General features: G+C 37.4%; 1 protein-coding gene across 1 annotated transcript in view; it reads right to left on the bottom strand.

Annotated features, from left to right (window-relative positions):
* Nucleotides 1–14657, bottom strand: part of sptbn1 (spectrin, beta, non-erythrocytic 1) — a 258196-nt gene extending 243539 nt beyond the window's left edge. The window contains exon 1 of the mRNA XM_059985941.1: nucleotides 14494–14657. The gene's annotated coding sequence lies outside the window, so the exon portion shown is untranslated. The remainder of the gene's footprint in view (nucleotides 1–14493) is intronic.
* Between the last annotated feature and the right edge of the window lie 1125 nt (nucleotides 14658–15782).

The raw sequence follows: 15782 nt of genomic DNA, 5'->3' as shown, positions 1-15782 counted from the left end.
AAATGATCTTCTGTATATCTCTCAAATATGGAAGATAGTATCAAGAATTTCACACTCTTTCATTGAAGTATTGATCTACTGTATAATAAAATATCTTATTTCTATTGGTCACATGGATGATAAAATATTGTTCTAAAATCATTGGCACATCCTCTTTCATTATTCTTAACTTTAAATTTTCCCATTGTTATGCAATATTTATATATTTTTCCTTGGACTGATGACTTTAGGTTAATTGAAAAATTGTTACAAATGAAAGTAAACTGTTGGAAGGTAAACATTTTTCTGTTATAATTTTATCTATTATATAAACTTCAATGATTATTCATCATTACCAACCACATTCCAAGCAATGCAGGAGCCAATTGGACTGTCATCTATTCACCTCTGCGCAGAAACTCTGCACAAATGTACACATTTCTTCAACCATTTGCTGGTGTAAGGATCTATTTATAAGTAGTTCATTACTGCTAAACAAGCATTGGATGTATCTATTTGGAGGAGGTTTGGGAAATAGGACAGTGAGTGGGGGAGAAGTATGTCTATCAAATAGGGAAGAAAAGACAGCAATGGCATAAGTAGATGGCATGACAAAAAGGTAATGGGATCAGAAGGTGATAAGGAATTAGAAATTGCTGTTAAAATACTGGGAAAATCAGAGACATCAGAGGACAGGGAAGCTAATCCAAAGATGACATAAATAATGAGTGTGAAAGAATGTAATACATGAAGAGCTTGTCGTAATGGGTTGGATATTAAACTTTAATGACACAATTGAAATGGGGGGGCAATGATTAAAACAGTACAAGAATAATATTAGCACGTATAGCTGAGAAATAATAGAACTGGCATCAGTGAGAGACCAATGAGCTGGAATAAGCTGGAAGGATAGGTACAAGTGGCCAGGACCAACATGTAGCCTTGCTCCTTACTTATACAATTCCACAGAACCACTTGTAATATTTTAGCATATGAAAATGTCCCATGAACAGCACTATGTATACACTTCCTGAAAATAGTCATTTATTTATTTATTTGTTTGTTTGTTTAGAGATAGTGTGAAACAAGTCCTTCCAGCCACAGACAACTGTGTTATCAGATTAATTTTCTTTCACTTTTGTACAAAATTTATTTTAGTATTACCTATGTCCCAAGATAGCAGTGATCTTTCCATTACTCTTTCCTCCTCTGCCCATTTTCAGCCCAGAAATCAAACCATGTTGGTGAGTGCCTCAATTAGCCCACTGCTAAACATAAGAACAGTACAGCTCATTACAGGCCCTTCGGCCCACAATGTTGTGCCAACCCTCAAACCCTGCCTCCCATCTAACTCCCCACCTTAAATTCCTCCATATACCTGTCTAGTAGTCTCTTAAATTTCACTAGTGTATCTGCCTCCACCACTGACTCAGGCAGTGCATTCCACGCATTCTGAGTGAAAAACCTTCCTCTAATATCCCCCTTGAACTTCCCTCCCCTTACCATAAAGCCTCCTTCTCTCCAAAGAGTAAAGCCCTAGATCCCTTAATCTCTGATCATAATCCATACTCTCTAAACCAGGCAGCATCCTGGTAAATCTCCTCTGTACCCTTTCCAATGCTTCCACATCCTTCCTATAGCGAGGCAACCAGAACTGGACACAGTACTCCAAGTGTGGCCTAACTAGAGTTTTACAGAGCTGCATAATTACATCGCATCTCTTAAACTCTATCCCTTGAGTTATGAAAGCTAACACCCCATAAGCTTTCTTAACTACCCTACCTACCTGTGAGGCAACTTTCAGGGATCTGTGGACATGTACCCCCAGATCTCTCTGCTCCTCCACACTACCAAGTATCCTGCCATTTACTTTGTACTCTGCCTTGGAGTTTGTCCTTCCAAAGTGTACCACCTCACACTTCTCCAGGTTGAACTCCATCTGCCACCTCTCAGCCCACTTCTGCATCCTATCAATGTCTCTCTGCAATCTTCAACAATCCTCTACACTATCTACAACACCACCAACCTTTGTGTCGTCTGCAAACTTGCCAACCTACCCTTCTACCCCCAATGTTATAGCACTATAACTGGCTAATTCTGCTGCAGATGACTGAGAAATCAACTCACCATTGCCATTCTTGCCAAGAACCACACAGAAGTTGAATTTCACACATATAATTCCGTACATTTAATGAATCAAAAAAAACACTGGAGTTCACCGCATACTGGAACATAGATTAGAAAAGGATTTCTCTCAAAGAGACTGCGGAAAATACTGCACCTGAACATACTGGAAAATACCTTAAGCTTCCAATAGTTCCTAGTGTAAGTGCTTCAACTAAGAGATTTCTGTGTGCACATGAAAATTCCGAACTTATGGCTGTTCTTCACTAGTGTCACTTGACACTCAAAGCAAGAGCCAATGTGCAAGGTAATTTCATATTTCTAAATTAATTGATTGCTTTAATTGTTAATAAGTTAACGTGTTTTAAAATCATTTCAATTACTTTTTATAATTTTTAAATGTCAAAAACATTTAGAAACATTCAAAGTACTTGGAAGATCCAGTGTCTTCCATATCTGGTCTGATTCAGGCAGAGAGTTAGCAATGACAGCTCCAGAAAAGGTGAGTTTATATTTACCAAGCAGGTTGTGCCCAGAAATATCAGCCACAGACTTTTGTACTAGTACTTACTTGATGGTTCATTGTACAAGAACAAATGCAATCTGGAAATCTGGATTACATAAAACATTACTCAATATTTGCAACATTGTTGTCGATTAGATGCTAGAGAAAAACAAATTATATTGTATTACATAGTTGGTTTTAAAGTAAAGAAGTTCTTTGGCACTCAAAATCATCAGCTTTACACCACACATCATAATTCAAATCACTGAATTCTGACAAGGGGAGGGTAAGGGAGTCTTTTCTTTTTTAACCCTCAAAGAGACATCTGATTAATTTCCAGGCCAAGGAATGGACCAACACTCTGTGGCACCTATGATTTAACAATTCAGAAACTGAATCACCTTGCTGCTTATAATTCAACATCCTCAATGATTTATATAAGTTATACCTCCAGGCATATCGAATCTTTTTAAGATGGGGTGGCCAAATTGATGATAATCTTCTAAAACATTCATAGCAATTCTGAGCAGAAGTGATCAATGATTAATTATTAACAATAATTATGGACTTTTATTTCAGGAAGAAGGATGGATCCTGTTACTTATTTACATGTATTCATTGTTTAACTATTAGAACATAAAACAGTTTAGCACTGTACAGGCTCTTCAGCTGACATTGTTGTACTAACCCTTTCGTCTACTCCAAGATCAATCTAACCAGTCCCTACTACATAGCCCTCCATTTTCTTTCAATTCTTTTCTTTTCATAATAAAAATAAACAGAAAAACTGAAATGAAGAGAGTATATTATTAAATTTATTCAAAATGATTAACATTCACCTTTTAAAAAGTGAATTGAAAAATAACAATTCTTAAACAGCAATGGTATTGTAACCATTTACTATTCAAATACTCATGTCTACAAGATCGGCGAAGATTTCAAAACTAATCATCTAACGTTACTCATTCTTGCAAATGTCTAGCTGGGACTAAGCCAGTTAGAGACGTTTTCTGTGCAGACATATTACTGCACTCAGGTTGTAAGAAATAATTTGCTGTTTCAGTTAATGGTAAAGATAATCATTATGCAAGCTTTTATTATGGGTTGGTTTAAAGAATCAAAGCACCTAAAGCACATGCTATAGGTTCACCACCCATCCTAAAAAAGGTTAATCTTAAGGAATAACTGGGCAGACACTGTACAGAATTACAGGCTGTCTTTGGGTAATGAACACTTGATTTATGGACAGCCCTACATATGGAAGATTTCTGATAGTATTATTAAATTCAAAATTCTAATGAATAAATAACTGCTCATTCCTATGAAATACACCACCACTTTATCTTTCTCTACCTTTAGTATTTGGGGGGGGGGTCTTTCTTATCAGTTTGTGTTTTGACACCATTCAGTAAAATATTGTGGTAGCCACGCATCCACATCAAATGGTGTTTATGTATCTTTTGATTTGTAAATGTCTGTAAAAATGGAACCCATTCAGAGATGGCCTGACCCAACACAACGTTCAGCTATCAATATTATTCAACTATGCAACAGCAAATAAGAATCATGAAACTCCATCAATACCCTTTGTAAAACCAAACCTGTCCCTTAACAAGTATTACAGCAATCTCTATAACAATTCATAATTTATCTAGATTAATGGTATAACTGAATTAACAGTTTGGCAAATTTTAATTGCATCCTATAAAAAATGAAAAAGGGGAAAAATGATAGAGGAACGAAGAAAAAATAAACAGCACATGCAATTTATTCAGTCTCCAAACCAAAACTAGGCCAGAATCAAATATTGCTAATTTCTGATATTATTGTGTCACAGTACTCTAATTGCGTGCTGGCTGAAAAGATCAGTACAAAATTCAATCTTTAAAATTCAAGAGGCACCCAGGTTCCAAAGCAGGAGCTTGTTCATTTGTCTGTGTTGAATGGAAGAGTACGGTCCCTATGGAAAAATGCAATCAGAGTATTTACATGTTTGAAATCGGAACATTTTTCATTTGACTTAATGATGGCCAACTTTAATGTTGAAATACACAAAATTGAGGGATTGAGATCACATATTTTCCACTGTCAAAATGTAACACTTCAAGTGTTGTAGATATCCAAAACAGCAGCTGATCTGTTGGCTGCCAATGATGTACAGCATTCCAAAGGAAGAGATGAAAGGATAGCAGTTATCAAATTACCCTGGGGTGGGGTAAGTAATCTGAATTTCTGAAAGTCATCATAGAAGGCTAATACTTCTTTCACAAAAATGCCTAAAATTAAGATACCAATTGAAAAGTAACCACTTGAATATTGGCCCGTAACTTACTGGAAAAGGCAGCAATTCTGTGCAAATTCAGGATCATGATGCCATGCATTTTAAAAAAAAAACCTGAATTCCTATCTTTGCTGACTAGGACTTGTCAGTGTGTTTTGCTCCCAGACTCCATTATTGGGATTTGGTGTTGGTATACAAGCTTTCTGGAATCCAACATTTTTGCCAAGGAGCCTGCTACAAATTCTACACTGGGTTAGACCTGTGCAGAATATACAAACCAGTTATTTGAACGAAAAATGCTATAGCTGCAAGATATAAAGAGTAAGTTAGTTTTTGCTTAATTGTCTTATCTATAAAATTTACAGCATATTTAATTATTGTCTTAATGTTTCATGTTTTAAACAAAAAGTTTTCTTCTTGATTTTTAATATTAATGCTTCTGAATGGCAGATACATTCATTTACATTGAAGATCAAATCTTCGGTAGATTCGATAAACAGAACATCTAAGGGTTTAGCTTTGCCATCTGTTTTAAGTTTTCTCAGCTGTTTTGTTAATTGGACTTCAGTCCACCTGATACACATGCAAGGGTTCTAAGGCATGCAGGGCCTCAGCATTCTGCATCAGGGCTTGCCTATCAGCAAGTTCAGCTGGGTATAAATCAAGACAATGCATGACTCATACATATCACTGCAGCAGCACAGTGACTGTTGGCAAAATCTGAGACAATGTGTATCAAATTATTAACCTGCAGATGTAGCAAGGTCAAATTGGATTATTTTTATTAGTTATTCTGCTGCTACTAATCTTCCAAATAAACACCTAGACATACATAGTAAATGTCCATTAATCTACTCTGGTGACATTTGTTAGAGATACACATTGGTCAAGACACAGACAAATGTCCTGCTCTTCTTCCAGTACTGTCATTGTTCATCTGAACCTGCTCTGTCTACTCATATTACTTTACAATGATTTATGGAACTACACAATTGCCTCTTTAACTTCAACATACATTCTGTAACAGCCAATAACAATGTACTCTTCATGTGAAAAGCAACTTCATTACATCTGCCTAATAATTAAAAAAAAGACTTATTGATTTCTTAGCACACATATCATTTACCAAAACCAAGCTTTTTTTTTTACATATTTACTAACAAGGAAAACTAGGATTATTGACAACATACCTTCATGTTAAGAAGCTCTAACTAGTTTTTGATTAGCAGAGGTTACTTTTCACTAGCAGGGAAAAGATTTTATTTAGAGGCATTGAACTGCAGAGTACTTGTCATAATTTCCTCAGAACATAAGCCATTATCGATATACAATATAATATAATATTGTAAGTTTAAAATAACTGACCAAAATAAAACATACATCTCATATTAGATAAGAAGCATATATTTGTCAGAGATATTTCAAAAGATGCAAGATGAACTTGAAGGATATTCACATTCAGAATGAACTGCCTCAAACAAAGAGTTAAGAAGCACCTCACTCCAAAAAACGTACCAGGTGATATCTTGATACATGTCAGATGGACGTCAATGAAAAAGAGGACGAAGTCTATGATGTTTAACAATAGTTCTCCAAGAAGAATGAAGGGGAGAAACTGTGAAGTTTCTGAGGTACTAATATCTACTATCTAAGTCAATCAACACGGTGCAGGAGAAAATGCTATCAATAGTTTAGCATGAGATTAACATGATATGCCTATGTGAAAGACAAGGGAAAATAAAACAAGACACACATTTTAAACCACTTCAAGTGCAATTACATCACAATTCCACTTCACAAAACTAAAGCAATTGAACAATATAAAATATTCAAGACAAATTAGCAAAATAAATTCTTGTTCATATAGAGCAAGTATTTTTAAATATCAAAGTAATTCAGATTATAACTCTGTTTCTAATAGATGTGTGGCTTTTAAAAATGTGCATCAAAAGCAGATGGGTTGGAAAAGGTCCTATTATTTTCAACATTTGAAATCTGCTCCACTAAAGTGGAAATTCTTCTAATGCAAATCTGATTTTGTAATTTTAAGGTAACTAAATAAAAATTATTTTAGATGATCTACCAGAAATGATCAACTGCTATAGAAGATGGGTAGGATACTTAACTGTGACGTGGCTAAATTGGAGGACTTTAGCAATGGGGAAAGCTTGGATGGGCTGAGTTTACTTTTCCTGAAGCAAGGGAAGCTGAAGGGTGAATTAACAGAAGTATATAAAATTATAAGAAGCATTGATAGGATAGATAATCAAAATCTTTTTCCCATAAAGGTGAGAAAGAGAAGTTTGAAAGGGGACTTGAGAGAAGGAACTTTTTTTAACAAACAGCTGTTGATATTTGGAACTCTGCCAGGAAATATGGTTGAATCAGATACAATCACTATGTTTAAGAGACATTTAGAAAGGTATTTAAATAGGCAAGGCATAAAAAGATGCACACACAATACAGGCAAACAGTATTGGTGTAAAAAGACAAAAAGTTTGGCATGCCCCTGGAAGAACCAAAGAACCTGTTTTTGAGTTGTACAACTCTATTGATAAGATAAATTCACATAATGGAAGTGCAAGCCAATTTCAGATTGCAATAGATGGCCTATTAAATGATGTGCAATTGTAATGAAGAAGCATCTTCAAGCACCGATACAAACACAAGGAAATCTGCAGATGCTGGAAATTCAAACAACAACACACACAAAATGCTGGTGGAACACAGCAGGCGAGGCAGCATCTATAGGGAGAAGATCCTGACGAAGGGTCTCGGCCTGAAACGTCGACGGCGCTTCTCCCTATAGATGCTGCCTGGCCTGCTGTGTTCCACCAGCATTTTGTGTGTGTTGTTGTTCAAGCACCCATATGTTGTTTTTCAAAATACAGATAGAGTATACAATGTATTACACAGCTGCTGTAGTCTACTTCCTCTTTTGTTTAAAGGTGACAGCAATAATTTGCTCAACACATTGAAATGAATCAATTACTGCTCTGCAATTATTATTCTGGGAGTTAACGTTATTAACCAAGAAGAGAGTTAAAGATGGCTGAATTTAACTCATTAGGGAAATTAGTAGTAAAAGTTATGCAATTCAATGTGGAGCTAAAAAGAATTAACCCTTCTGATTGATGATCTTTACCTCAACAATGGAGTCGCGAGCACATTTCATTTTCAGGCTCTAGCTGAGAATCACACACTACTTGAACAATAAAATATCAGAGATATACGTATATGAACGTCATGTAATGTTTTTAGCTACTTAACAAAATACCTGATCACTCAGCAAATAAGTACGGTTCACCTTGTTCTACAGTACCTTTGTTTTTTTAAGTGTGCAAAGCACTAGCACATGCCCTGTGCGTTATCATGTGCAAAATGATGAAGCTGGGCAAGCTGTGGTCAATGTGGAAGCTTTGAGGTAAATTTTGAGCTTTGAATGGTAAAGCTAAGGAAGGATAGTCAGGAATCCCAGTAATTTTAATGCCGAGGAGACACCAATCCATAGCTAATACTAACAAGTCAAACCAGTTAAGTGGTGTTGGATGATGCAATTCTAAAGAGGCAAGTTAATACTACTTGGAAGTCATGTTTTCTCTGGAGTGGTACTACAAATTGAAGTAAAAACATGACAGCTGCACAATATTTTTGTTTATCAGGATTTGCAGAAACATCAAACCAATGAGATGAATAGGTGCCTATAAAATCAATTATAAAAATGAGGAGAAATGATGAATTGTCAAATTTATACAAACTCTATGACTGAAGTTTTATTATTGATGCAAACCTCTCTGTGAAATAGAATCAATAGAGCCGAACACTAAACCTGCTCATTATAAATGAACTTCAGATTTATTGGAGGCCATAAATGAAAGGTTTCATTATGAAACAGTGGAATGTAACCTGGTTTCCTTTAGAATTGATTTCAAATCCATCCTATAATGCATACTACTAGGTTTGGAGAATCTTTATTCGAATCCTATTGAATGTTAAGTTCATGAAATGACCTCAAAAATTTTTTTAATCAACTTCTAAATGGGCATCACTTTCATTAAGTCCAAGGACTGGAAAAGAAATTGCCATAGTGATACAGTCAGTATGCATTACTATCAAATCAACAATAGAAAAGTAGGGATATCCACTTCCAATTATGTTGCAGGAAACTCCAGTACACGTGATAGTAACATGGTATTCCATTTTCCAATGTTATAACATTGTAATAGATTCCATAAGTGAGAAATTTATCAAGTAATAAATGATAATGTATTGTAAGGTGGAAAAAATACACAAATATCAAGCTTCTGCAGTTCAACTGGGTTTAGTCAAATTAATATTTTGGGTCCTTGAAATACATTCTAATTTTCAGCTCAAACCATGCTCTTACAGGGGAACAATACATGACACCATGATGGAAAATTGCTCATTGTGGAAATGCTTCAGCTGTTCATAACGTTCACTGATATATGAAAAGCTTGACCCAACCCCTACTTCCTTGTCAACTTAAAACATGACTCATATGACTAATGAACATTAACACAAGCAGTCAACCTACGCCAGTTTTTAAATAAACTGTTGTAGATTTGTCAACTTAAATCTTCCATCCCATCAGATCCCATATCTGATCATTTCCATGGTTCAAGATACTACAATCAACAGCTTTGATATACATAATACACAGCTTCGAAGATGACAGAAAAATTCCAACAATTCACAATTTTCTAACCTTCATCCTAAATGGCTGAACCTTATCCTAAACCACCTCAGCTGTTTTATAATATCCAATATGTCCAACACTCCATTCCATCAATCATGCCAAGTTCAATCAACATCTTTCTTATTCTCATCAGATCACTTTTCATGTTTTTAAAGTAATTGGAATATGGATCAAATCTTCTTGTACCCTCACAGTAACTGCAAAATTTTTAGGACATTTATCATCATGCTTCCCAAACCAAATATATCCACCCTTCTTGGGAATGGAAACTAGAATTACGAGAGTACTCATACGCATTTTCTTGAGCCCAAAGAATTGCAGCAAGATTCCCTACCGAAGGGTTTCAACCCAAAACATCAACTGCTTTTTTCCCCATAGATGCTGCCTGGCCTGCCAAGTTCCTCCAGCACTTCGTGTGCATTGCTAAGATTTCCACATACTTGTAACATAAATGGCCAACATACAATTTATTTTTAAGGTATTGTTGCATGCTACCTTGATGTTTTTTTGCAAAAGTATATTCAAGGCCACGTTGCACATCAACATCAGTGGCACATTTACTGATCTGTCATTTAAAAGCATTTTGCTTTCATTATTCTTTCAACCAAAGTGAGTTAATTTTATGTTCCCCAATTTGTCAGTTTCTTCGTTTCCTTTGTCTCTGATTCCAATAAATTCACATTTACTCACACTCTATTTTAGTTTCCCATACTTGTTGGAACTATCATACTTCCAATATTTATTAACAATTCATTCTTGTAATCCATTACCTTTTTTCCATTCACTATACATAACCTTCCTAGTTTTAAAACTCTTGTTCCCAACATTAGACAAGAGCTATCCCTCATCTCGTAATGAGTGATCACAAGACACTGTTTGACATTGGCAATTTGGAAAGATGGAAGTCCAATTCACTATTTAATTGATGAACAGTGGAGGAGCTGTGTGGCCTTAGTCGTAGCAAGGACTTGGCCTCAAACTATGGTGTTGCCTGCTTGCAGCTTCGCAGGAGAGAGGTGTCAAGAGTCAGTGCACTCCACTGAAGGCGGTGTGGCGTGGCTTCCCTGCTGCTCTCCAGTGTTCACCTGGCAGAAGATATATTGTGTTCGGCTGCAGACAGTCGCAACATTCATGGACTCAGGGAATTGGACTTTTTTGTGTGCGATTGTATTTTACTGCTGTCTTATGTGCGCCTTGTGCTATGTATGACTGTTGGTACTGTGTTTTGCACCTTGGCCTGGGGGTAACACTGTTACGTCCGGCTGTATTGATGTATGGTTGAATGATAAACTTGAACTTGATCTCACATTTACTCTCTTTAGATGAATCACTTCCCATGATTCTCAATATATGTTCATTGAGAATACAATTCCTTTCTAAAATAAAAGTTAGGCATCCTTCACTGTGTCTTTCGATATATGTTTACTTTTGTCAACCTTCCGCTCAAACTTCCCAAGCTACAAATTAGGAAAAATTACTCACTAAATCAACATAAGTTTCTATCACTTACCACTTATACATTCGCATCCTTTTACCTTCCCACAATAATTCAGCCATAATACTTCAAACCAAGATCATTCTTCACTTTCCTTAGGCCATCCAAATTTTAAAATATATTACAATAACATCATCACTAATTTTACTACTAAACAAAACTGAGGTTAGCAGATTCTGACATTGAAACTGAGTTTACTTGAATTAGATTTTAATAAACAGCTGACACTTCAGGCTAAGTGAGACCTTCATCAGGACTGGACAGAAAGTGGGAAATGTTCCCAAAATATTGAATATTTATTCCTCCCCATCCATAAATGCTGCCTGATCTGCTGAGTACCTCCAGCATCTGTGTGTGTTGTTCTAAATGCACAAAATAAAGTGAATTTGATGTTTTATATCAGAAGGAACAGCTTCAATCTAATCAGATGGTACATCTTAATTTATCCCAAATAACCTCTTAATCTCCAATGATATTTCCTGCTAGAAATCTCAAAACAGTGGTCAGATATTTCATAACAGTTTGCAACTGCAGTTATTGAATCACTCCAATTTGAACAAAGCAATAAGTAGCAGTGATCATATATGTTGCTTGGGTAAGCAGATTGAGAAAAATTATATCCAGGAGTCTACAGGATAACTGAATAGTAAATCTGATAGTTAAAAAAATGCACTAACATACAGATCAATATAATTACAAGATCAATACAAGGAATAATGGGAAGATGCAAAGAGCTGGGTAGAATCCTAACTATGAGGTAATAACATATTTAGTATCATATTAGCATAATGCCTGGTAAAGCAAACACATTATATCTAATAACATTGAAGGGCTATATGGGGTGCACAAGAAGTTCCCTTAAGAAATGCATATTATATTCCTATTGATCTAGGACATTTTAATACCAGGTTGAGCACCCCTCATCCAAAATTCCAAAATTTATTTTTGAGCTCTGACACAATATCACAAATGAAAATTCCACAACATGCTGGGAAGATTCCCAGGTGATGCGCAGGTCTCTGCTGCATCACTGACGGTTCTGAGAAGAGACCTCACATATGTAAAGAACTGAAGTTAATGATAAATAGAAAAACACAGCATAAAATGAAGATCTTGACATGTATTAAAAGAGTGGATTTGTCAGTATCAGAGTGAACATACGCCACTTAATGGTATGCTTATCATGAAACAAGCAAAGATCTGCTACAATGAACTGAAAATTGAACGTAATTGTTAATATTCAGCAAACTGAGCGTAGAAATTTAAGAAAAGGGGTGGCATTAAAATTTTAAAGATTTGTGCGATGAAGTGTCTGCTGGTCACAAAGCAGCAGAGAAATTTATTGATGAGTTTGCCAAGATCACCACTGATGAAACTCTAAAATGCTGAACAGCTGCATCAGTATATATCTGTGATGAACAAGTGTAAGACAAAGACACATAAATTCAGAGATGGGAATAATAATGATGCCATACAACCACTGACTGTATATCTGGGCCACCCAGGTAGCAATTGCTTACCTTTCTGATGGTTCAATGTACAGATTATTGTTTCAAGCACAAAGTTATTAAAATATTATCTAAAACTACCTTCAGGTATATGTATATGTTATGTAAATGGATTTCATGTTGAGTCTTCAGTTACATCCCTAAGGCATCTCATTATATAGATGCAAATATCCCAAAATCCAAAACCCAAAACACTTCCATCACCAAGCATTTTGGAAAAGGGGTGCTCAATCTGGCCGGAAAATTACTAAAGATATAGTGACCGCTGGTGCTTAGATGCAGAATAATATTCAAGACAACCAGTGAATTTTCAGTAACAGTGTTCGCTTTACGGAGTAAGATGTGAGTGGTAGAAATATTGTCAATGAACTTGATGTTGTCATATTTAATGAGTCCTGCGACTGTAGCGGCTAATGAAAATGGACACCGAAGCTCTTTTTGAAATTTACAACTAGTGCGAGTTTAATTTCACCAACAGCAAATCAAATTGTCTCAGCGTTGGAAACTAGTAACTCCGAAATTAATGTGATCACTACTCTGCAACATGCAGATGATGGGGGGTGTTGTGTGAGGGGGGGGGTGTTGTGTGGGGGGGGGGGGGGGAAAGAGAGCGCATGCCTCTTCATTGCAGATACTACCCGATGTCTAATCCGCGATAATTTGTGGATTTCTGGATCTAGAAGGATCACAATCCGCCGATTTCCTGAGGCGAACAATCGCCAAGAACCTTTTCGGTAAATTTGGAAGGTCAAAATCCAGTCTGCAAGTTGTGTTACCCCTAAATGTGTTTGGTTAACTGGGCCGCGCAGCTTTCTAAATTACTGAGGAAAGGGTTGGGATGGAAGAACCAGGATGTCTTTATCGCCCCTGTGTGTACGCCATTGGAAATGGAGGATAAGGTACTTTACAATCAACAGGATAATTATTCCGTATTCTGTAAACGGTGATGTTAAACTTCTTTTCCATTAAAAATCCAACTATTTTAGTGGCTCACGCTGTGTCTAGCCCCACCCCAGTCAATCTACTTGTACAGTGAAGATTAATAATAGGATGCAGCGCAGGTTGGATACGACCAACACCGCATTCGGCTGCAGCAATGCGATCCATAATAAAGCATCGCGTTAACCACCACTCCCCACCTCCTCATTAACAATTCACTATGACAAAATGCGCAAGTATCTACCCTTTTGCATGACTGCTTGCCTTTAATATTACTGTTAAAAGGTTGAACAGAGAATTAAGAGTCAAGGCTAACTTATTTTTTAAAAGTCAACAGATATAATACGAAACAGTTTTTCTCCCCAAAAGAATACCAGCCTGTAAAAGTGGGAAAAAGATTACGGCAACAGAAATACAAAATTGCTCGGGTTCTCGATCGAAACTGTATTTGTTGACAGATGCAGTCAATGGATAAAAAAAATCAGAGCGCTCAGGTTTTTTCATGCATTCAACAGCTCCTGTTCCGCTTGCAGCCGAGATCTGCACGGCCACGCCCATTTGCATCTGTACCGTTAGAATATATTTCAATGTGGAGAAAATATAAAACATTGCTTCCTACAAGTCTTAAAACCTTATAAAGGTTCACATTCTAATCCTAGATCATTCATCCCTCACGCTCTCTCTCTCAAAATCCAAAACCCAGTAAAACTCATCCTCAAACCCAAACTGCACGTTAAATTCCATCGGCACTAGTAACAGTGTCAGAAGCACTGTCAAAACAGCATATTCCCACGGGCTTCTTTCCGTTTCACGTCCAGATTCATTTTTTAAAAAATTAATCAAGAATTATATTTTCCTTTGCAACGCATCGTATTATTTACGTATTTACATAAGACCCCGGCTTGTCACAGCTCATTCATCCTCTCTGCCAGTAAACATACGTACCTTTGCCCAGAGGAGAAGCGAGTAATGTGAAGCTGCGGGAGCGAGAGCCAGTGGTGGAAGAACCCGCACTGTGGAGCAAAAGCTGAGGCACTGATTGACTGGGCGCTGACACAGGCTAGAGGAGAGTGGAGGGCCGAGCCGATACGGGCTGGGCTGGCAGAGGCGGAGGCGGAGGCGGGGACAGCGCCAGCGTCACCTCACTCCATCCAACAAAATAATCCACCCCACCAGCCCGCGTCCCACACTTAAGCCAGAGCTGGGCATGGAGAGTCAGTGCATGGGTGAGGGCTACAGAAACCCTGTAAGCGGCGGCTCGCCCCGGGCTGGCTGCAGAGGAAGAGAGCCCGGAGAGGCGGCGGAGGGATAAAGCGTGCTGCTGACGGCGGAGGAGTAACGCGAGGGTTGACGGTTCGGCTGGAGGCGCCCGCTGCCCGCTGCCCGTTGCCCCGGGGAGGGGGGGGGGGGTCCCCGACCTACCGTCGGCGGGGGCTTCTTCAGCGAGCCGGCGGAGAGAAAAGCCGCATCCGACGGGAGGGAAAGTAACAGTGCGCAGAGGGGAAGAATTTCTGCAGTTTCTCTTCGGTCTTCCCTGAAATCGACCAAGCCCCTTCCCTGAGGTCTCCCGCGGGGAACCACCAGGGTCGAGTGAAACTTTTATCTAACGACGTGAAAAATCACAGCAACAGTCAGTCGCTCCCTGTAGATCACGTTCTCTTCAGAATTTTTGAGGTGCTTTCAAATACATCGTTCAGTGAATTGACTGGCTCAGAGGCCAAGCATCAGTTGTATTTTTAGGTCTTTTTCTCTATTTTAGAGTACAAACTGATACAAATTAGGGTATTTTGTTGGTATTATTTAGGTTTATGTTATAACAGAAGAAGCAATCTGTGATTTGGGATATCATTTGGGGTTTGGGTGATGCAGAAATAGGAACAGATTTTATCTTATCAAGACTAAGTGGAGTTGGAAACTATCCATTTAACCTATTTTAAAGTTTTCCAAGACAATGTATGGAGAAACAAAACATGAAAGTTGAAAATATCTATGACTTTGAAGGAACAACTGATAATAATTGAAAATGATCATCTCTAAGTACTTTTAACGTATAGGCACGCCCTTGAAGGCATTTAACATTCTATGAGATCTGTTTGTTTGGTCTGTTTTTCGCTGAATGTCCAGTTAGAATCAGAATAGGATAAATATGTCATAAAACGTGCATATCTCATGAAATGTTTTGTAGCAGCAAACATTAAAAACAAGCTACTGTACAATAAATACGTTTTTTCAAT

Source organism: Hypanus sabinus, chromosome 12, assembly GCF_030144855.1.
Source record: "Hypanus sabinus isolate sHypSab1 chromosome 12, sHypSab1.hap1, whole genome shotgun sequence".
Taxonomy (NCBI): domain Eukaryota; kingdom Metazoa; phylum Chordata; class Chondrichthyes; order Myliobatiformes; family Dasyatidae; genus Hypanus; species Hypanus sabinus.
Note: the sequence above shows the minus strand (reverse complement) of the source record. Positions and strands in the feature narration are given on the sequence as shown.